This window comes from Bos javanicus, chromosome 8 (genome assembly GCF_032452875.1).
Source record: "Bos javanicus breed banteng chromosome 8, ARS-OSU_banteng_1.0, whole genome shotgun sequence".
Lineage (NCBI taxonomy): Eukaryota > Metazoa > Chordata > Mammalia > Artiodactyla > Bovidae > Bos > Bos javanicus.
Window position 1 is genome coordinate 65,113,506 of NC_083875.1, and position 23,127 is coordinate 65,136,632.

The following is a 23,127-nucleotide window of genomic DNA, read 5'->3' on the forward strand; positions in this document are numbered from 1 at the left end:
TTTGCACATGAAAATAGCAACCATGCTTGTTTATCATCAGTGGTCTCTCCTAGCCTCCTTACACCATTCTGGCCTCTTCTTTTAATGTATACTTTTCCTAGACCTAAGAGAAGGAGATGGCAACCCACTCCAGTGTTCTTGCCTGGAGAATCCCCGGGACAGGGAAGCCTGGTGGGCTGCCGTCTATGGGGTCGCACAGAGTCGGAACGACTGAAGTGACTTAGCAGCAGCAGCAACACTGTTTCTAATCCATAGTTTGCCTTCTATTGCTTCCTATAAACTACCTCAACTGCTCTGAGAAACAAGAAAGGAAATAAATAAGAAAATAAATAATAAGCCACCACCTGGGATATCAATTGTTGGAGTCCATTGATAAATTGTGAGGAAACAGTAGGGGGAGCATTACTCTGGGAGTCACTTGAGTCATCAGCATTCCTCTGCTGTGGTTGAAGTGTAGGGAAGATGCTTCCTGAACTCAGCCTCCCTTTCTGTAAAATGGACTGAAGCACTGGGTGGGATTAGGCTTTGGCTCCCAAGACCTCCTCCTAGTTCCTGCTCAGGTTCCCAGGTACATCTCCAAATGCTCTCCCTCTACCAAGTTCCGGCTTCCCCTAGACTTTGAGGTTCCCTGCCCATAAACAGCATCCTAGCCTTTTTATTTATTTTTTTAAACAGCACATGTAGATAGTATTCATTACATTTCTTGCACTATTTTGAATGCTTTCATGTAGTGATTAATTTAAATGTCATAATGATTTTGTGACAGAGGCACTCTTTATGCCCATTATAAACAACACTGAGGCCTTTGCAGATTAAAAAGTCATCCCTGGTGGCTCAGAGGTTAAAGTGTCTGCTTACAATGCGGGAGACCTGGGTTCAATCCCTGGGTCAGGAAGATCTCCTGGAGAAGGAAATGGCAACCCACTCCAGTATTCTTGCCTGGAGAATCCCATGGACAGAGGAGCCTGATGGGCTACAGTCCACGGGGTCGAAAAGAATCGGACACGACTGAGCAACTTCACTTTCACTTTCAGTAACTGACAGAACCAGATTTAAAACCCAGTCAACTAAGCTCTGAATTCATGCTCTTAACTACATGTTCCTTCAAATCCAATCACACTTTGGCTCAACTCCTCATCCTTATGATAAACCCTAATCTGGATTATCAACTCTCCTGGATTACTGCCTTCCGGCTACCCAATTAAGCAAGGACTTTTCTGAGTACCTACTCTGGGTCAAGCTCTGTGCTGCACTGGGGACAGGAGTCAAACATACAGCTCACTCAGCAGAATCCAAAAGGAAATTAAATAGATGCTATGTGGAAGTTCCAGCAATGGGCTTGTCAATGGGACTTCCATTGGTGGAGATGGTGATGGACGAGGATGGAGGAGAGCATTGCAGGGGGAGGAAAAAGCATGAACGAGGCTGTTCTGGATATGAAAGTACAAGGTATGTGTTCCACAGACTGGCTCTTGGCTTTCTTTACAGTCCAGTCTTTGATCACTCTTCCCATTTAACTGTTATTAACACATATTAACTGTTATTAAATATGTGTTATTTAATATAACACATATTATATAATGTGTCATATTATATAATATGTATATTATTATATACATATTTAATGTATATATATATTAAATAACACATATTTAATATGTTAATACATGCAGGGACTTCTCTGGTGGCTCAGACGGTAAAGTGTCGGTCTACAATGTGGGAGACCCGGGTTCAATCCCTGGTTTGGAAAGATCCCCTGGAGAAGGAAATGGCAATCCACTTCTGTACTATTGCCTGGAAAATCCCATGGACAGAGGAGCCTGGTAGGCTACAGTCCATGGGGTCGCAAAGAGTTGGGCACTACTGAGCAACTTCACTTTCACTTTCTAACATATTTATTGAGGTAAGTCAAGCGATGTTCTAGGTCCTGAGGATACAGGAATCAAGAAGACAGCTTCATTCATGACCCTTACAAGGTAATGGAGGGATACAATTCATTAACAAATACAAATGATATGCCAAGTGGTGGTAAGGGTGATGAAGAATTATATGCAGAGTAATGGGACTGAGAGTGGTGGAGGGTCATTCTTACAGAAAGAGTAATCAGAGAAGGCCTCTTTGATAATATTCAACACAAATTCACATAGAATGAAGGAATGAGCTATGAAGACATCTTGTATGAGGGTGTCATAGGTAGAAGGGAGAAAAAAATGCAGGTGTCCAGAAAATGAACTAGGTTTGCCATTTTTGAGCAGCAAAATGAGGCTGATGGGAGAAGCGGAGAGGAAGTGGGAGGAAATGAGATCTGAGCTCCAGTGGGACCCTGGACCATGTGGGGTCTTGTGCACTAGAGTAAGGACTTGGGATTTTGCTGTCTCTACAAAAGGAAGCACTGCAGGCTGTTGTGGGTGCAACCATGAGAGCCACATGGACCTTTCCAAATCTCCTTGCAAAGCCAAGTTCTGTCCTACCTCAGGGCCTTTACCCAGGCTGTGCCTTCTGCCAGGAATGTCCTCCCCAGTCTCCGCTGAGCCATTTCCTATTCCCCTAAATGCAGTCTCTCGGGGAAGCTGGTCTTGACCCTCCCAAATAGATTAGATTCCCCTGCTGAACAATCTCACCATCCTATACTTCCCTTTTGTGGCACTTATCAAAACTACATTACATAATGTAAACCATTATATAATATAACTTTCGTTTATTACTGTTTCTGCCACTAGATAGTCAGCTCCATGAAGCAAAACTGTGTATCCTTCCTCTTTACCTCTGTATCTTCAATTCCTAGCACAGAGTCTGATTCTTAAGAAGCACTCAATAAATATTGCTGCCTTATGATCCAGCAATCCCACTGCTGGGCATACACACTGAGGAAACCAGAAGGGAAAGAGACACGTGTACCCCAATGTTCATCGCAGCACTGTTTATAATAGCCAGGACATGGAAGCAACCTAGATGTCCATCAGCAGATGAATGGATAAGAAAGCAGTGGTACATATACACAATGGAGTATTACTCAGCCATTAAAAAGAATACATTTGAATCAGTTCTAATGAGGTGGATGAAACTGGAGCCTATTATACAGAGTGAAGTAAGCCAGAAAGAAAAACACCAATACAGTATACTAATGCATATATATGGAATTCAGAAAGATGGTAACAATAACCCTGTGTACGAGACAGCAAAAGAGACACTGATGTATAGAACAGTCTTATGGACTCTGTGGGAGAGGGAGAGGGTGGGAAGATTTGGGAGAATGGCATTGAAACATGTAAAATATCATGTATGAAACGAGTTGCCAGTCCAGGTTCGATGCACGATATTGGATGCTTGGGGCTAGTGCACTGGGACGACCCAGAGGGATGGTATGGGGAGGGAGGAGGGAGGAGGGTTCAGGATGGGGAACACATGTATACCTGTGGCAGATTCATTTTGATATTTGGCAAAACTAATACAATTATGTAAAGTTTAAAAATAAAATAAAATTATTTTTATAATTTTTATATATTTATAATTTATAAAAAAAAATATTTGCTTAATGAACGCAAGAATAAATGAAATGAAAGATAAGGATGAGAAGGCAGGTTGGAGCCTCTAATTTTGGGCTGGGGAGCAATTTTGGCCTATAAACAATAAAAAGGTCACATGACAAGCATATGAGAGATGTGATTCAAGGTACAAATAAGTCAAGTTCCTGATGGCTATGACCAGGAGAGATGGGAAGGTATTCAGACTAGAGGCAAAAGGAATATAAAGCAATTTTAAAAACTGCTTGGTGGACTCCCTGCCCTGTGTAAAACTCTTATATCAAGAGAAAATATACATGTTATAGATGCCTTCATGAATCTGAGGATTCACAAAGGCTTGAAAGTATATCCCAAGGGATTCCTTTGAGGATGGTGATAATAATCAGCTAGTAGTATGACCAAACAACAACAAAAACAAGTGATAAATTTTACTATATGGGAATCAAGAGGACTTGGTTCATTCATTCATTCACTGTTCATGCAATAAATATTGATTATAGACCACAAACTGGGGCTAAGCCTTGGAGATGCACTGGGTTTAGGCTTTGCTTGTTGCCTACTAAGTATATAGACTTGGTCTAGTCACTTAACCTCTCCATATAAAAAGGAAAAGAGCTCTCATTTATACGGGAGTGGTCTTCCCTATTAAAGAGAAGTAAAAAGCCCTCCAGTACTTGAGCTGTGTCTCCACGTGGGAGGAGATGATATAATAAAAGCCCTAATTTTGTCCCTTGAGTTTCCTTTCCCTCTTCAAGTTTTCACTTTGATTCTAGCTAACACACTCAAAAAGTCTAGAAGGTTCTCATCATTTGCTTTGTGGCCTAGCAAAATCTCTACTTATTCCTCAAGGCCCATGTCAAATATCAGAGCTCTTGACACCTTGCCTGGCTCCCTGCTCCATGAATCCCTCCCATCCTGCCCCATACAGTGCACTGGGTGTTATACAGCTGACCGCTCCCTGTGACTTACAGTTGGGCTCATCTGAGAACTGTGTCTTCTCCCTATTTCCCCAGCCTCTGGCTGAGTGTCTGGCCCAGAGCAACATTCTCTGCAGCTAAATGGGTAAAAAGTTACTACCAGGCCAGCAGAATAGCTGGCAAACCATGCTGGGGTAAGAAGTTCAGACAGACTTACTACAACCAGAAAGAAGAGACTTGTTAACTAAACCGGCCAAGAATATAATTTAGCCTCTCTGGATAGGGAGGAAAAGATGACGGCAGCTTATTAAGCCATCTATGTTGATGTGCCCAGGTCTCCAGATGGGAGTTTCAGCCCAAGGTGACATATCCTTGATGCCTTTCAGGCCTTGGGCACCTCTGACTTAGGCTTGTTAATAATTAAGGGACAAATACAAGATATAAGTCAAGCAGAGTAGTCGCCTGTATATCAAAGCTATGTATCTCACGACACTTTCACTTTGTCTAAAGAACAAATTTTTGTTTGTTGAATACTACTCTGTGCAGGCATTGTGCTAAGTGTTTTGTGTATATTATATAAAACCAATATAGCGCGATGGAGGAAACTGTTTTGTTTTTTTAAATTTTATTAAAGTATAGTTGATTTCTGATGTTGTATTAGTTTCTGCTGTACAGCAAAGAGATTTAGTTGTGTTGTGCTGTGCTCAGTTGCTTTGGTCATGTCCAACTCTTTGTGACCCCATGGACTGTAGCCCGCCAGGCTCCTCTGCCCATGGGGTTCTCCAAGCAAGGAATGGGTTGCCATGCCCTCCTCCAGGGGACCTTCCCAACCCAGGGATAGAACCCAGGTCTCCTGCGTTGTGGCGGATTATTTACCATCTAAGCCATAAGGGAAGCCCAAGAATACTGGAGTGGGTAGCCTTTCCCTTCTTCAGGGGATCTTCCTGACCCAGGAATCAAACTGGAGTCTCTTGCATTGTAGGCGGATTCTTTATCAGCTGAGCTGCCAGGAAAGCCCATGTATCTATAAACTTTTTCATATTCTTTTCCATTATGGTTTATCACAGGATATTGAATATAGTTTCCTGTGTAACTATACAGTAGGAGCTTGTTGTTTATCCATCCTATATATGTTAGTTTGCATCTGCTAATCCCAAACTCCCAATCCTGACGGTGGTTGTTTTTATATCCTCCCTTGGGATATAAAGGGAGAGTTTTCCCCCTCTCTCTCTCAAGGAGAAAACTTGAATTGTAAGCAATACTTTGATAGACCATTTGAGTGAGAGATGAGACCCCCAAAGACATATTGAAGTAACAACAGATGAGTTTAGACCTTTTTCTGATAACAGGCAGATGTTCACTTAATGGCAAGGCTTTTAACTGCTGAGTAACAAGATGACTCTGGACTGTGCAATGATGTGCAAGTTCGGGGCAGAACTGAATTGTTCAGAAATAATAGAGGAGAGGCTGAAGACTGTGTTCTGGAGAGATCCTGGGGACTGTTGGGATTTCCTATCTCTCCTGGGAAATCAGCAGAAAATTCTTCCTTATTCCCCAATGCTCTTGGGACATGAGGATTATTTGACAGGACAGAAAGAAAAGCTGAGATGAGGAAGTCAGCAAACATAGGGGAATAGTCATAAATCTGTTTAGGTTTAATCCACAACCCTATGAAGCAAAATGTACTAACTCATCTTACAGATGAGGAAACAGAGGCTTATACAGCTTAACAAACTTGTCCAACATACACAGCTAACAGTGCCTGGGAAGCCACTCAAAACACTCTGCTTGATTCCAGTGCCTATAATTTTAACTCTAGGAGACACTTTCCTCGATGATTCTATGACTTTCTTGCCTATCAAAAGTTTGATAAGTTTGGTTACTGCTCTCCCTAATTTGATTTTAAGCCATATTAGTAACTGGAGAAAACAGTTGTACACAGAATAGCAGGGGAGAGATGCTTCTTGCCATGGAGTGTAAATAGCCTACTGAACTCCCATCTTCATAAAGGGGCTAGAAGTGGATCTTCAGCAGGAGGAGTAATTGCATGTAAGGGAGGGGAGCAGACATGGCACACATGGGCACATGCTGCTGAAAACGAGATGGGAGTTATCACTGCCATAGTCTCGACAACCGCCCACTGTGGAATGACATCACTGCCAAAGCCCAATTAGCTCAGAGAGGACCCTGGCACTGGATGATGTTCCTTCAAGATGGCATGATATTCCAAATATAAACTGGGTCTGCACTGGGCGATGATTCAAGAAATCGTATTGGCCAGTTCACAGGACAGCTTGGCAACTAGAAATCCTTTAAACACTCTTTTGAAAGTGTATCACCCCCTAAACAGACAGAGGTATAATTATACCCCAGATTCCTCAGTAAACATTTAGAAGAAGAAATGCAGAGGTTTTCTGTAAATGGTGTGGTTGTATCATAAACTATATTTAAGAAGATAAAGGAAAAATTTATCAAGATGCATCATCTTCTGGAGTTGCTTTGTCTTTTCAAGAAAATAATTGTTAAACATTTAAAACAGAAAAAAATTCTTCACATTTTACAGCTCTTTACACTTTGTGGCTGTGGCTAAGTGGCTAAGTCGCTTCAGTCATGTCCGACCCTGTGCGACCCCATAGACGGCAGCCCAACAGGCTTTCCCATCCCTGGGATTCTCCAGGCAAGAACACTGGAGTGGGTTGCCATTTCCTTCTCCAATGCATGGAAGTGAAAAGTGAAAGTGAAGTCACTCAGTCGTGTCTGACTCCTAGCGACCCCATGGACTGCAGCCCACCCGGCTCCTCCATCCATGGGATTTTCCAGGCAAGAGTACTGGAGTGGGGTGCCATTGCCTTCTCCATCTTTACACTTTACTCCATACTTTTATGTACTTTACGTGATTTTACCCTCACAACAACTCCATGTGATTATTGTTGTCATTTTATAGATGAAAACCTCATGTTTAAGTGTGTTAGTTGCTCAGTTGTAACTGACTCTTTGTGACCCCATGGATTGCAGCCCTCTAGGCTCCTCTGTCCATGGAATTTTCCAGGCAAGAATACTGGAGTGGGTAAGCCATTCCCTACTCCAGGGGATCTTCCCAACCCAGGGATCCAACTTGGGTCTCATGCATTGCAGGCAGATTCTTTACCATCTGAGCCACCAGAGGTATATTTTGAGGATCTGAGAGCAGGAATTTTGCATCACTCTTCTTTGTGCCATCAGCATGTTTCCTAGGGCCTGACATATCACAAGGGCACTATGAATTTGAATGGAATGGAATACATTGGAAGATAAGTGAGTGACTCGCCCAAGCTAGAAAGCAACAATAGAACTCACAGCTCAGCGCTCATTATCTGATGTGCTGCCACATCATTCAACCAAATGTTTACCATGCACCTATTTTGTGCCTGGGCCTAGAATAAACTGGAGGATCAGAAGAGCATGGAAGAAGGCCAGGTGTAAAAGAAGCAGAAGATATGGTTCCTGAATATGTAAATGGACAATGGCCAGACCATACATAGAGATACAACTCTGACCCACAATCAGCAGCCATCAGTCTAGGAAGTCAAACGATAACTCCTGTAGCCATCAACCCCAAATGGCAGGAATTGATTGATAAACAGACAACTTTTCCCCTATTTTTGTTCTGACTTTCAACTTAGGACTAACCAGAAAAAAAGCCAAGTATGTACTACTAGCCAGTCACATAGGCTGCCCCACCCCTAGTTAGCCCATCTCCAGCCTTCTTGTGCCAACAGCCTCCAAGCAGGACATAGCATTCTTACCTTTTCCCCACTATGAAGCTTTTCACTCCCTGCCTGCTTTTGAATCTCGGCTAAACCCAAGTGGTGGTGGCTGATTCCCTTGCTATTGCAAACTTCAAATAAATAGCTTTTCTTATTTTCATTTGGGTGGTGTTTGTTTATTTGTACATCTGTGTTTAAGGAACTTATACTACAATGAAGAGAGAAGAAAGATATATATGTAAGGAACAATAAAATAATGGTATGAAACACTGCCAAAATGAGTGGTCAACTGCTTGATAAAATAAGGATTCTTTTTCCTAGTAGTGCAAAGAAATCAGTTACAGCTGCCTGGAGGAAGCATTCTATTACCAAGTTTGACTTGTCTCTGGTAAGGGGTCTAGAGGCGGCCTGAATGGACAGGGTATGAGGAACACCCAATCATGAGATGTCACAGAGACGACCAGGTTTCCCAGACTCACTGATTACTATGCATGTCTATACATCAAGAGTCTCTAAAAGACCATAGACATCTCTATTGTCAACTGAAAGACTAAAGAACCCACATTCTCTTCCAGTTAAAAGGTGTAACCTTGAAAGATAAGCAACTGTAGGAGATGAAAATTCAGATACATAAGAAGGGTGGAGAGTTAAGTGTTCAGGAATGTGGTTGATAATGAGCTTTTGGAAAAGTACAGGGAAATCCTACTAGAAACACAAGATTCTTCATCAGCTTGATACAACATTAATTCATATAATAATTATTGAGCAGATAAGTGGTGTCAAGCATTTTTCAAGGAGCTAGAGATACAATAGAGAATAGCGTGGACTATCACTCACAGCCCTAAAAATCACTTGCTGTAAGTTACCATTTAAAAGAAAAGGAAGAAAAATGTCAGAAAAATTCTAAATCAGATGATAACAGGGTTTTACATAAAAGATATATGAAGTATCCAACAGTGCTGAGACTCTAATAAGAGAGGCAACCCATGTATCTATCCTTGGATATCTACATACCAATGTCCAAAGTACGGACATAAAAAACTAACCCTAAAATGTTAATATCGACTAGGAAGTAGAACTTAATAGGACTCATGTATCAGTCCTGGTGTCAACTGACTTTAAACTTCCATCCTTCCCATCCTCCAAAGGCCATCAGAATATTATCTTAACTCTGAAATAGTTGTGACCATGTTACTCTCCTGCTGAAAACATTTTAGTGACTCCCCATTACCTAGTGCATGTATTTCAAGGCCCTCTGTTAAGTGGCCTCAGTAAATCTTCCAATGCATTCTTCCAAAAACCCCATACCCCAAGATCCCTTGCTCTCTTCACTCTAGATCTGTGTTGTCCAATATGGTAGCTTCTAGCCACATGCGATTATTTCCATTTAAATTGATTAAAATTAAATGAAAGATACAATTCCTTAGTTGTAGTGGCTACATGTAAAGTACGCAATGGTCATATGTGGCTAGTGGCTACCATGTCACACAGTAAAGACACATACCCATCAACACTGAAAGTTCTATCAGACAACACTATTCTAGACTAATCACCAGTCTCTGAACACATCTTTGATTCCTTGCTTCTGTTCCTTTAGTCATTCTGATCCTTCTGTCTAAATTGCCATTCCCCATCTCTAGCTAAAAGAATTCTAGACATCATTAAATTTTCCATTCAAATGTCACTTCCTCCAGGAAGCTTTCCTGAGTAAAAATGAATGGCTGTCCTCTGTTCCTTCAAACTACATGGAACCACTATTTTGTCACTAATCTTACCTGCCTTGAGCTAAAGTCCCTGCATAAGTAACCGTTTCCTCCAACAGACAAAAGTTCTTTCAGGGCTTTGTATCTGGTAAAGTGTCTTACACATAGTTAAGGACCAAACATTTTTTGACTTTCTGTTAATTCCTGGTTGAACTGAACTCCTGACTAAAACAAAGCAATGGGAAATAGAACGACAATACCCGAAGGAAGGAAGGAATGGTAGGCAGAATGATGCCCCCACAGCCAAAGATGTTCATGTCCTCATCCCCAGAACCTGTAAATATATTAGGGTACATGATAGAGGAGGAATGATGGTTGCAGATAGCATTCAGGTTGCTAGTCAGCTGACTCTAAAATAGGAAGATTATCCTGGATTGTTCAGGTGGGCCCAAAGCAACCACAGAGGTCCATAAGAGTGGAAAAGTGGGGTAGAAAAGAGAGACCCAGAGAGATGCTAGTGTAATGATTTGGTCAAACATCAAATCAAAGGATTTGGCCTTTGAAAATCAAAGAAGGAGGCCATAAGCCAAAGAATGAGGACAACCTCTAGAAGCAAGGAAGGGATATGGATCCTTCTTGGAACCTTAGAAAGACCCCTTGAGTTTACCCAGTGAGAAACAATGTGGACTTCTGACCCCCAGAACTGTAAGATCTTAAATTTGTATTTTTTAAGCCACTAAATTGTGGTAATTTGTTACAGCGGCAATACAGAGTGGCAAAGGAATATCATAAGTCAAGATGCATGATTTTTGCATGGATCAAAACCTGACAGTATTTGTATTCTTCATCTAGCACTTTACCTCCAAACACCTGTCCTATGAAAACAACCAGAATTCTCATGAAGGTTTATATCAGGATGTTCATTTGCAGCATTATTTATGCCAGTAAAAAGTTCAGTAAGAAGGGATTGATAGCTATCCACACAACACAGTATTGCGTGGCCATAAAAATATCAGTTCCTTGAAAAATATTCAGTGACATGGGAAAAGCTGATGATCGAGTTTTTAAAAGCAGGATACAAAACAATATATGATACCAGTTTTGTGAAAGTTGAAGCAAATGTTAATGATGGATTTTAAAAAGTGTTCTAATGTTAATGATAATAATCTTTGTGGAATAAGATTAGGGGAAATTTTTGGTTTTCTACTTATACATTTTGAATCTTCCAGTTGTTCTATAATAAGCATGATTAACTTTTATAATTAGAAAAACAAGCAATTTTCTTATATAAAGCAAGCCCCTCAGGTAACAAGAATCACAAAATTAATCATGCTTTTGACTGAGTATTCTCATTCATGAAAATGTATCCCAAGGAAACAGTTCAAAAGAAGAAAAAAATCTTATAAGTAAAAAGGCTTTCATGGCACTGTTACCTATAACAGTTTAAAATTGAAAGCCACCTGAATACTCAGCAAGTCAATTATGATAAAGCAAATTATAATATATTTGCTTGATAGAATATTGGGAGATCATAGAAATAACTAACACAAAGACTATCTTGGAATACAGAAGCGTCAGAATAATGCAAACCAAACAGTTTGAGGGAAAAAAAAGTTTACATTTATAATAACTCCATATACATGTGGATAAAGACAGGAAAAGAGGAGTTATAAGTAGTTTCTATGCTAAAGCAAAGAGGATTTGAGCGTAATTTGTAAAAAGTTGTTTTGATAGTAAATACAACTATTTGATAAAGACATACAACATCATGTCAATCAAGAAACCTGAGGAATAAAGACTGGTTAAGAGAATTGAAATAATAATGATACCAGAAATAGAAGCCATATCTGTGAGAAAGGACATGTGAGACCACCCACACAGAGACCACCCACAGACTTTCATTCATCTACCCAGTAAATACTTATTGAGCATTTCCTCACATATTAATAAAACCATAATGAATAATGAGGGAAGAGAAACACAAAATTTAGAGTTTGAGCTACTTTTGGGGAACTAGGTAAGTTCTGTTGAGGAGGGGAACCCAGATAGTTTCATAAGGATTGATCATTTTTTAAGCTATTTCTTAAACTGGGTACATGGATTTTTTAAAAATTATTATTCTGATGTTTCACAAGTGCTTACTACACCGTCTGGCACATATTGGCTCATACAAGAAATTATTGCAGAATGAAACTTTTCAGTGGCTCCATAAAGAAAGCTCAATTCCTCAGTATGGTGTACAGAACTGGTCTGGACTATCAACACCTACAATATCCCACCTAATCTACAACTACTGTTGTTCATTATTGCCAAAAACACAGGAACCATTTGCTGCCTCTGAGAGTTTGTTTCTTCTGCCTGGAATGATCTTCTTCACCTAGAGAGCCTCTATTCTCAGGCCAAGCCCACCATATCTGCTTTGTAAAACATTGTTGATCTTCCTAATTGCTTTCTCCTCTGTGTCCCTGTGGTATTTCCCATATTTAATACATTAGAACCTGACTTGCCCTAATCTATTTCAGTCTCTCACATTAATGCTGTATTGCTAACAAAGTCCTCTTAGCTCCATTGTATTTCAAGAACACTGTGAATTGTAATTAGCCCACTTAAAAAAGATGCAGAGTCGAGCTTCCCAAGGTCACATGATTGGTTAGATTCAGTGAAAGAGCAGGACTTGAACACTGGTCTTCATAACACGTGGCCTCTGAAAGGACAGGGCTATCAGGGCAAATAAGGGCAAAAAGAGGCTGAAAGGATAAAACTGAAGTCTCTAACAATAAGTCAGCACCTATAACATGAGAAAGACTATTTTCATGACAATTAAGATAGGCCATGAAGATCTAATTCAGTGTGGTTTACTTTAGTTATACTTGTTAAAGTAGAAAGGGCGTGCATGCGTGCTGTCACTTCTGTCACGTCTGACTCTATAGAATGGACTAAAAGAATGATCACAGAAAAATTTTTTAATGTCAAATGAATTCAACACAATGAGCCCTACATCTCACAAAGAGATTCCAAAATAGCAGTAAAGTCTCTAAATTAGGAACCATGTCCTATTTTTTCTCTTACTCCAAGAATCTAGAATAAAGTCCTAAAAAAGACTCAAAACATGCTGAATTAATGAATGAATGAAAAGAGATGCTATTATAAAACAATTAGTTTTTAGCTTTCCTGCAACGGTTTCTCCTTGGTCACTTGGCCCTTTGAGTTTAGGGGAATTGAACCTCAGTTTCTTAGTTGTTCAGATACTGAGGGATGTCTATAATGTTCAAAACCTAAACAAAATATTCATTTGTTTGAACCAGTCAACAAGTACTTAGGCAGTAAACTGGATCTAAACAGCAGACACCTGCTCTATCTTCTACATTATCTTTAACATTTGAGACATGTACAATGCCTGATTTGAAATAAACCCCAAAGCCACAGATCCAAAGAACAGAAAATATATAAAGCAAGAAACCTTGACTTGCCCTAGATAAATGGCTGGCTCTGATGAAATTAATAGGAATTTGGAGAAAAAGATACTACTGAAAAACTCGAAGGCTTTGAAACCATCCCATTGAGCACCAATGGCTATCCACTTTATAAGCTGATCATAGAAAACATGTTTTTGGAAAACTAATCACTGGACAAATCAACCTTTAGCAAATTCTTTTTTGTGAACTAATTCTTAAAGAATTGACCTAGAGGCAAGGCTGGATAGTTGGATTCAGCACCGTACAGGGTTTCACAGCCTAGTCTGGGGAGGGAATCCTTAGTTCATGACTGACCATGGTTCTGAGATACACTTCAGGCAGAGAACAGGCATAGGTTCAAGTAAATTGACTAAAAGGCAGTATTCTCAATAAGAAAGGATTTAAAGGATGTGCCAAGGCATACCTATCCTGGAATGGGCTGAGGGGATTGCCCCAGCTGCCTTCTCGCCATGCCTCATTGCAGGTTATCATTTAGCCACAGAGAAGAGGATATAGACAGCTGCTGCTGCTGCTAAGTCGCTTCAGTCGTGTCCGACTCTGTGCGACCCCATAGACTGTAGCCCACAAGGCTCCCTCGTCCCTGGGATTCTCCAGGCAAGAACACTGGAGTGGATTGCCATTTCCTTCTCTAAGGCATGACAGTGAAAAGTGAAAGTGAAGTCGCTCAGTTGTGTCCGACTCTTAGCGACCCCATGGACTACAGCCTACCAGGCTCCTCCGCCCATGGGATTTTCCAGGCATGAGTACTGGAGTGGGTCGCCAGTGCCTTCTCTGATATAGACAGCAATCCTTCTCAAAGAACTAGGGTTAGAGCACCCATATTATAGCTCACATGTGCAGTTATTCTTATGGGTTCTGCCATCCCCAGACCCAAACTTCACTTACTCATTCTCTCATTTAATAAATACTTAACAAGTGTCTATGTCCTGTCCAAGAGGCTAAGAACACAGTAGTGAACAATACAGACAAGGTTGAGGTGCTTACCAGTCTTACATTCTAGAAGGAGGAAATAGTAATAAGAAAATATCAGAGACTGTGAAAATTGAAAGCCCCAAAAGTCTTTGCTACCACAGACAACAAAGTTCAATCTTCCCAGCGACATTAGACGAACACTTGCTGTTAAACTGGATGGAACAGCAGACCTACTCAGATGCTCAGTGGTCCCTGGAAGGATCTGATTATGGGGGATGGTTAGGGGGATTTCTCTATTTGGTCCAATTTCTAAATGGAAACTCACAGTGTTTGATGAATAATGAATGTGAATAATTAATGCATTTGAGAAAGGAAAATTTCTTACCTGTCAGTTACTTATCTTGGAGGTTACACATCCATCACTCCTCCCCCTAGGGGCTACACTCATCTCCATAGAAACTGGGGGCAACCCAGAATGTTAATTATGCCTCAACGCCAGATTTCCCTGCTCAGAACGTGACTCACCAGAAGACTTTCTAGGGCTAACTTGTGCTGAAAAGTAGAAAATTTAATTTATCTGACTTATTTTTAAAGCCCCAAATAATGAAGTATTTTAATAAGCCTAAGAAACTACCAAAGGACTGACTCTATGTGCCCACACATTTGGGAAAGAATTGCATAGAAACACGTGCATTCTCTGGGAAAGACCGAATGGAAGAAATGATCCTTGATCCATTAATGACTTTAGTAACAGCACCTGGAACAATGACAAGCACACAGTAGATGCTCACTGAATATTACTTTTATTGTTGAATGTCATGTTGAAGGTTGTTGAATGAACTACCAGTTCTGTGCTGTGAGTTCTCATTTTATGGTGATATTGTACATAATATCCTTTTATACGCCTTTTAAAATTTATTCTTTAAAACAACATGAAAAATAGGTACAAGTCCACAACACATTATCCGTAATTTTTTAAAACTCTAAAAACCAAAACTTTAGGGAAACTCATATTATGGCAAAGCCTGATTTCAGATTAAATGAGCCTATGCATCATCTTTATCAGATCAGATCAGATCAGATCAGTCACTCAGTCGTGTCTGACTCTTTGAGACCCCATGAATTGCAGCATGCCAGGCCTCCCTGTCCACCACCAACTCCCGGAGTTCACTCAGACTCATGTCCATCGAGTCAGTGATGCCATCCAGCCATCTCATCCTCTGTCGTCCCCTTCTCCTCCTGCCCCCAAATCCTCCCAGCATCAGAGTCTTTTCCAATGAGTCAACTCTTCGCATGAGGTGGCCAAAGTACTGGAGTTTCAGCTTTAGCATCATTCCTTCCAAAGAAATCCCTATTTCCTTAAATATTGACATATTTTGCTACATCAATAATAATATGATTGCTTTTGGAGTACTGCCCCAGTCACGCTGGGTTTGTGTTGACCTACAGAGGATATACAACATACTACCTTTATAAAAATTCTGAAAAATTCAAAATTCCAAAATATATCCTGCCCCAAGAATTTTGGTTGGAAAAATTATGGACTCACACTATCATCTCAATAATGAAAGCTAAGCAATTTAGCCAATATCATCATGTTAGTAAGCAGATACTTAACCCAATATTCTCTGATGGCAAATCTTTTGGGGTTTATTTTCCCCACCACACTAACCCTTCAAGAGATCTGAAGTTCAGTATTTAGATAATTGTTTATCCTATTAACATAAAGAGGTAAAATGATCAAAGACAGCACACACTTGGTCAGTGCAGCAGAAACTGGGGAAGAACAAGGGGCATCTGGAGCTAAGTGCTCCCCGAAGGAAATGTCTTCCGAAATGCAGTCTCATTCTCCAGTGCCATCTCAAGTGCATATGAAATAGGAGCTGACCAAGGGTTGTCCTATAGGCGTCTTTGAAAAAATCAGATACGATCAAACATGATACTATAATACCACATCCATTTTTTCTAATCATGCATCTTTACTTTTATTTGAAGGTAAAAACTGAAGAGACTTAGCACACACACACATACACACACACACACACACACAAATAATACCCAGATCCTCCTCCTGGGGAAAGAGAACAGTAAGACTAAATTATAAGGTTGGTACTTTTATTAGTCAGGACAGTATAAGTTATGCTGAGTAACAACTTACAAGGCTCTGTGGCTTAAAACAAATCTGTTTCTTGCTCTTGTGCTGTGTGCTGTGTTTAGTCGCTCAGTCCTGTTGGACTCTGTAACGCCATGGACTGTAGCCGGCTAGGCTCCTCTGTCCATGAGGATTCTCCAGGCAAGAATACTCGAGTGGGTTGCCATGCTCTCCTCCAGGAGATCTTCCTAACCCAGGGATCAAACCCAGGTCTCCCACATTTCGGGTGGATTCTTTACCATCTGAGCCAATCAGGAGGGCCTCCATTCATTGTAAGCACTCTGGGACCAAGGATGCCAAGACAGCCACCCTCTCAAACATTGCCAGCTGTCTGACAGAAGGAAAGAGAAGCTAATAGAGCAGGTACTGGCTCTTTAAGCTTCTACCTAAGATTGTCACCTGTTGTCATTTCCACTCATACAATCCATTGGTCAAAGTAAGTCATTCAGTCACACTTAACATCAAATGGGGAGTAAGAAGAACAAAATTCATGACTTCTGAGATTTTCAATACATTTCCCTATTCAATAAATATTTTCTTGAGTGCGTGCTAGTGCTAAATTCTGTTCTATGTACTGGGGATTAAAGAAAAAATTGTATTGAATGCTATAAAGAAAAGTAAATGAAGGTAAAAGCTGGCGAGCGATTGGGTTGGTGAGGAGGAGGTGAAAAGTAAGTCCAGGGAAGGAGTCTCTGAATGAGAGACCTGGAACAATTATGGGAGAGAGCGGGAGAAGGGAGATTCTGCTTTCGAGGCCAAAACAAGACACAAGGAACTCAAATCCCAAGAAAATCCAGAAGGATTCCTAAAATAGAGACAGGGGTAACACATCAACTGGTTGAATTTGTGGGGCTGAAATAGTTGAGTTCTTTCTCTTCGAGCCCCGTAATACACCGCCCTACTTCCTTCTTTTTCTGAAACAACACATGCAAAAGAACACTTCCCTTTCTTTCCCACAGTCAAGTAACCTACAAAAGTGCTTTAGTTCAGGAGAGAAGAGCAATCAGCAAGGGTTCTGTAAACAAATAAAATTATCTACCGTTACTGAGCAGAATTTATACTCTAGGAAGTGTCCTCGGTGTTTTAGACACTTTCTTTCATTGAAGAGGGTTGTTGCAAAAAGAACAGATGCATAGGACTAATCCCTGGAGAAGGAAAAGGCTACCCACTCCAGTATTCTGACCTGGAGAATTCCATGGACTGTAGTCCATGGGGTCACAAAGAGTCGGACAGGACTGAGCGACTTTCACTTTCACATAGGATTAGTATTACTGTTTTAAAAATGAAGAGGCTATAAAGAGAGGTACCTGACTTTCTGGTAAGGCATACAGATTTCTTGTGTGTGTGTGGCAAAAAATATGGAGTCTGCCTTTCAAGCCTGCACTCTAAATTACCGTGAGACATAGTAAACTTTAGAATTTGGGGAGGAAAACTTGTGGAAATCCTTATCTATATGAATTCTTCCTTGATAAATTTAAAGATGGAATCACCCTTGTAAGTGGAAAAAGGAACATTACTTAGGCCTTTTTGCTAAGACATCTTCTGCAATGGTAATCAGGTTTTTCTACAGGTAAGAGTGAACTCATGGCTACTTCCTCACATGTTCAAATATTTGTCCAAAGATCGCCTTCTCAGACTATCCTATTTAAAATTGCAGTGCCTCCTCAGCACTTCCTACTCCCTCTCCTCTGGCTTTGTTTCTCCCTGTGGCATTTATGACCTTCTTATAAACCTTAGGATTTATTTGTTCACTGCTTGTCACCCACCACTAGAAAGTAAACCCCATGGTAAAGGAAATTCTTGTCTGCTTTTTAATTACTTTTGTTTCCCCCAGAGCATAGAAAAGTGTCTTACACTTGATTAGCAATTATAAATGGTCAAAATGAATAAATGAATGAGTGGAAGGATTCAGAGAATTGTCTCTTACTTAAACAAGAGTTCTTTCTTAAAATTGATGTATAATTGGGCTTCCCTCATAGCTCAGATGGTAAAGAATCTACCTGTAATGCAGGAGACCTCGATTCGATCCCTGGGTCAGGACAATCCCCTGGAGAAGGGAATGGCAGCCCACTCCAATATTCTTGCCTGGAGAATTCCATGGACAGACCATGGGATCGCAAAGAGTGGGAAACAATTGAACAACTAACCCACATACTTGACATATAATATTTGTTTCAGATGTACAACATAATCTTTCTCTTGTGATGAGAACTTTTTAAGATATACTCTCTTAGCAACTTTCAAATACGCAATACAATGTTGTTGACTATATTCACCGTGCTGTATATTACATCCTCGTGACTTACGTGTTCTTTAATTGGAAGTTTGTACCTCCTGACTCCCTTCATTTTATTCATTCAAGTTTTCAACCTGGGATACACTAATAGGCACAGGGGTCTCTGTTAATGCCTTAAAATTGCATGGGGAGAAAAGTGTATTTATGTGTATAGTCAGCATCTCAAATACGGCAACTCAAAGGTTAAAAACCATTTTGTGTGCTATATCCATCCATACAATAGGATATTATTTAGCCATAAAAAGAAATGAAGTATTGTTACATGCTACAACATGGATGCACTTGGAAATGGTATGCTAAGTGAAAGAAGCCAGACACAAAAACACCACGTATTGTATGATTCCATCTATACGAAATGTCCAGAATAGGCAAACCTCTACAGACAGAAAGCAGCTTTGTGGCTGTCCGGGGCTAGAAGGGGAGGGGAAAGAGACTGCTTAATGGATAGGGGGTTTTCCCTTGAAGTGATGAAAATGTTCTGGAACTAGTGTTGATGGTTTTACAACATTACGATTATACTAAATGCCCCTGAATTGTACACTTTAAAATGGTTAAAATGGTAAATTTATGTTATACGTACTTCTTTTTAAAAGAAGAACCATGTTGTGAATAAGGGAAAGAAAGAGATGGTAAAGATGAGGCAAATCGTCTCATTTATCTAACAAGATGGATGGTGGCATCTAAGTCTGAAAAGCTGTCGGTTGCTATAAAACATTCTAATAATACATTGAATTGGAAGATTTATAACATTAGGAGTAACAACTTATATTTGAACCAGGTTTTGCAGTTTTGAACAAATTTCCAAGCATATTCAAACTTCTAGGGAGCAAAAAAACTAGTGAGGTAGGCAGGTTAGATAAAATTCTATGATTATCTCCATTTTATAAATGGCAATAATGAGGTCCAGAGAGGTTAAGTAATTTTCCCAAAGTCACATACATAGCTAGCAAAGAGTAGATGAGGATCTAAATACAGCTCTGTTCATGATTTGGGAAATTTTGTTCCTCCAGCTCTTTTCAACGTTTTAACATCTTTCCAGAAATCACCAGTGTTCCTGTGGTAAGATTTTCCATGTGTGTGTGCTAAGTGTATGCTCAGTCGTGTCCAACCCTTTGTGACCCCATGGACTGTAGCCGCCAGGTTCCTCTGTCCACGGGATTCTCCAGGCAGGAATGCTGGAGTGGGTTGCCATTTCCTCCTCCAGGGGATCTTCCCAACCTAGGGATCGAACCCACGTGTCTTCTGCACTGGCAGGTGGGGTCTTTACCACTAGTGCCACCTGAGAAGCCCAGATGAGGTCAAAAGCCATGTTTCTTCTCTGACATCTCGAATCATATCATGAAAGTGTGGTCACACTGGGTACTTCATTGTAAGCAGAAATTCTGACTAGAAATGGTACACAGCTATGATAAGTGAAAGTACTAGGAAAACAGTGTTACTGGTGTAAATGTTTGAGCAAGAATGTTGTAAAATGTGGGGGTCGATGGTAGGAAAAAGAGGTAATCAAAGCTAATAAATAAGCTAACAAATTCATCAACTTACCAATGAGAAAATTCAGGCACAATGAGGTTGGTAGCTTATCTAAGACACAGAGAGTTAGTGCTCAAGGTTAGACTTGAAGGCTCCGTGAACACACAAGGGTTCCTGGTGAACCAGCCTTCCAGCAGAGTAACTGGGAAGAGATTACTTTGTGTATTTACCATCCAAGAATAAGATGATATTTATTATAAACAGAAAGGAAGAATTGGAGATTCTGTGATAATAAATGACCTACTGCATAAATTTAGCCTCAAATGAATTTATTTTCCATCTTAGTTGTCCCCACTGGGTGAGTGCACTAACGCGGTGGCTTTCCTATCTTATCCAGGAGTAGTCAACTATGCAGAATTCACCAGTGACGTTTCATGAGCACGGTTAGTGGCTGGGTGAATAATGCAGACCACAGTGTCACTTACATACACAGAGACACAGATGGTCAGAGCTGAAGGAGCCGTAGAGATCTTCCAGTCTGGGGTTTCCCAGCCACAGTCAGCTGACCTCCCTGAGCCAGCATCCAATGCCACCTTCCTTCTCAGAGAAAGAGTTTGTGTTTGGTCCCCTCCCGCTCCTCATCTTCTGCTCCCTCGCTCTGAGAGAGGTTACAATGACTGGAGCATCAGCCATCTTGGGGAAGACATGGAGAAGAAAACTTGAAAGACAAGAAGGAACTTTGTAGAGAAAAGTAACTTTAGCAAAGCTCTTCAGTGTGTGATTTGAGCTGGAAGGAAGACCTTCAAAATCATGTAAACTAAACTTCACTCCTTCCATGAAGAGACAGATGTTCCATGAAGGGAACAAATGTGACTTGTCCAAAATCACAGAGTCAGGAAGGAACAGAGCCTAGTCTAGACAGATCCTTCAAATTCTAGTCCAGGGCCTTTTCATGACACTTTTCAGTCTCCATAATTCTTTTCAGGTGAAATAATCATGAGCAATAACACACCAGTTTCACACTGACACTGACCATACTATGCATTGTTTTCGCACTTCACAGGGTGTACTTTGACTCAGGACACATGAGTGAGGCCACGGGTTCTGTGTTATGCACCTGTAACTCTTTGTAACCAGTACTTCAGGCCTGTCTCATAGAAAATGCACATGATTTGTTTGATGGAATGGATGCTTTGGATGGGAGAGGTGAGATGGCTAGAGTTCTAATATGGTTATTAATGTCTCTCATGACACGTCACCCTTTCCTTAGGTGACAGCCTTCTCATCTTCTTCCATCTCCTCCACATTTTCCCCCTGTTGAAACTTTTTCAAGGGACCAAACTTTGTCTCTTGTTCTCTGTAGTGGGAAGGGAGTGCCCAAACTCTGGCAGCCAACAGCCTTGAATCTGGATGCTACTCTGATGCTAACTGTATGATGTGGATGAGTTACTTAACCTCGCTAAGATTTAACTCAGCCAGTTGTAAAAGAGTTGATAATACTGATTTCATTTGATTTTTCTGTGGAAGATGTAATATATGTAAAATTTCTAACATAATATGTGCTGTAAAATAGCTGCTTAACAGATGTTAAATTCCCCTTGCCTGGGAGATTCCTCCCATCTCAGTGTCCATGGTTCTTTATTTACCCTTCACTAGTTAATTATGCATTATTTTAAAGATTACCCACGACCTTAGAATACTTCTGTTTCTCTCTAGATCATAAACTCTCTTGAAGGTGCTCCTATATCAGAGGAATCTTTGCATTTGCCCCTTCAAGACTTCTCACGGCATCTGGATGATGCTCGGCACGAATGTGGCACACACAATTTATTTTGCAGAATTGAAGCAAACGTGTGTGGTGGTAATGGAGGAAGCACATACTGTATCAGGCCTTTTGGATAATTTGTCTGAAAAGTAACCGCTCCTATGCTGGTGTCATATGTTTCTTAACCATATATCTGTTTCTCCAGAAAGCGTAGGTGACAAGGTATTTGACAATGATGCCCCTCCATTAATAGGGAACATCTGAAGAGCTGACTCCTGCTCCATGAGTGGCTGAGCTGTGTTTCTGTGTTAGGTCTTCATGTCCCCAAGAAGAGGAAGTGGTATTTCAGGAATGGCAGATGACAAGGTGACGTCACCCATCTCCGTCAGTGCTCATTTCGTTTCTTCAATTTCAACAAACAAATGATAGAAAAGGTTGTTCCTTTATCACATGGGTGGCCTCTCTTTGTGTTTATTAAGGAAAATAGAGAAGGTTCTCTTCACCATGCCCTTCACTACAGAGCTTCCCATTTCAGCACCTACCTCTTTGTCTCAACTTTCTGGAAGAGGGAAAGGCCAGTAACTGAAACTTAAATGGTTAATTCACAAGTTGTATGTATCCAATATCATAATACAAAACAATTTTAAAATTGTTTAAAAAAATTAGAGCATTCATACCTATGCATTCCTAGGATAATAATCAAAATTAACAAATATCTGTAAATTATTATGCCCAGACAGCATTTATTGAGCTCTTCTTACAACCAAGTCATTGCGCTTTAGGTTCAATTACTCTGTCCACTCCTCAATCAGTGATTTCTATGCACTATTGTAGTTGTTTTTCTGTTTTGTATATTTTAACTAATGTATGCATTTTGCTTTTTAAGACATAATGCTATTGCAAACTTAATAGACTACAGTTAAGTGTAAATACTTTTATCTGCACCGGGACCATAACAATCTTACGATTCACTGTATTGCAATAATCACTGTATTGTGGTGCTCTAGAACCAAACCCGCAATATCGCTGAGGCATGCCCCTATATCAGACCAGATCAGTCGCTCAGTCATGTCCGACTCTTTGCGACCCCATGAATCGCAGCACACCAGGCCTCCCTGTCCATCACCAACTCCCAGAGTTCACCCAGACTCACGTCCATCGAGTCA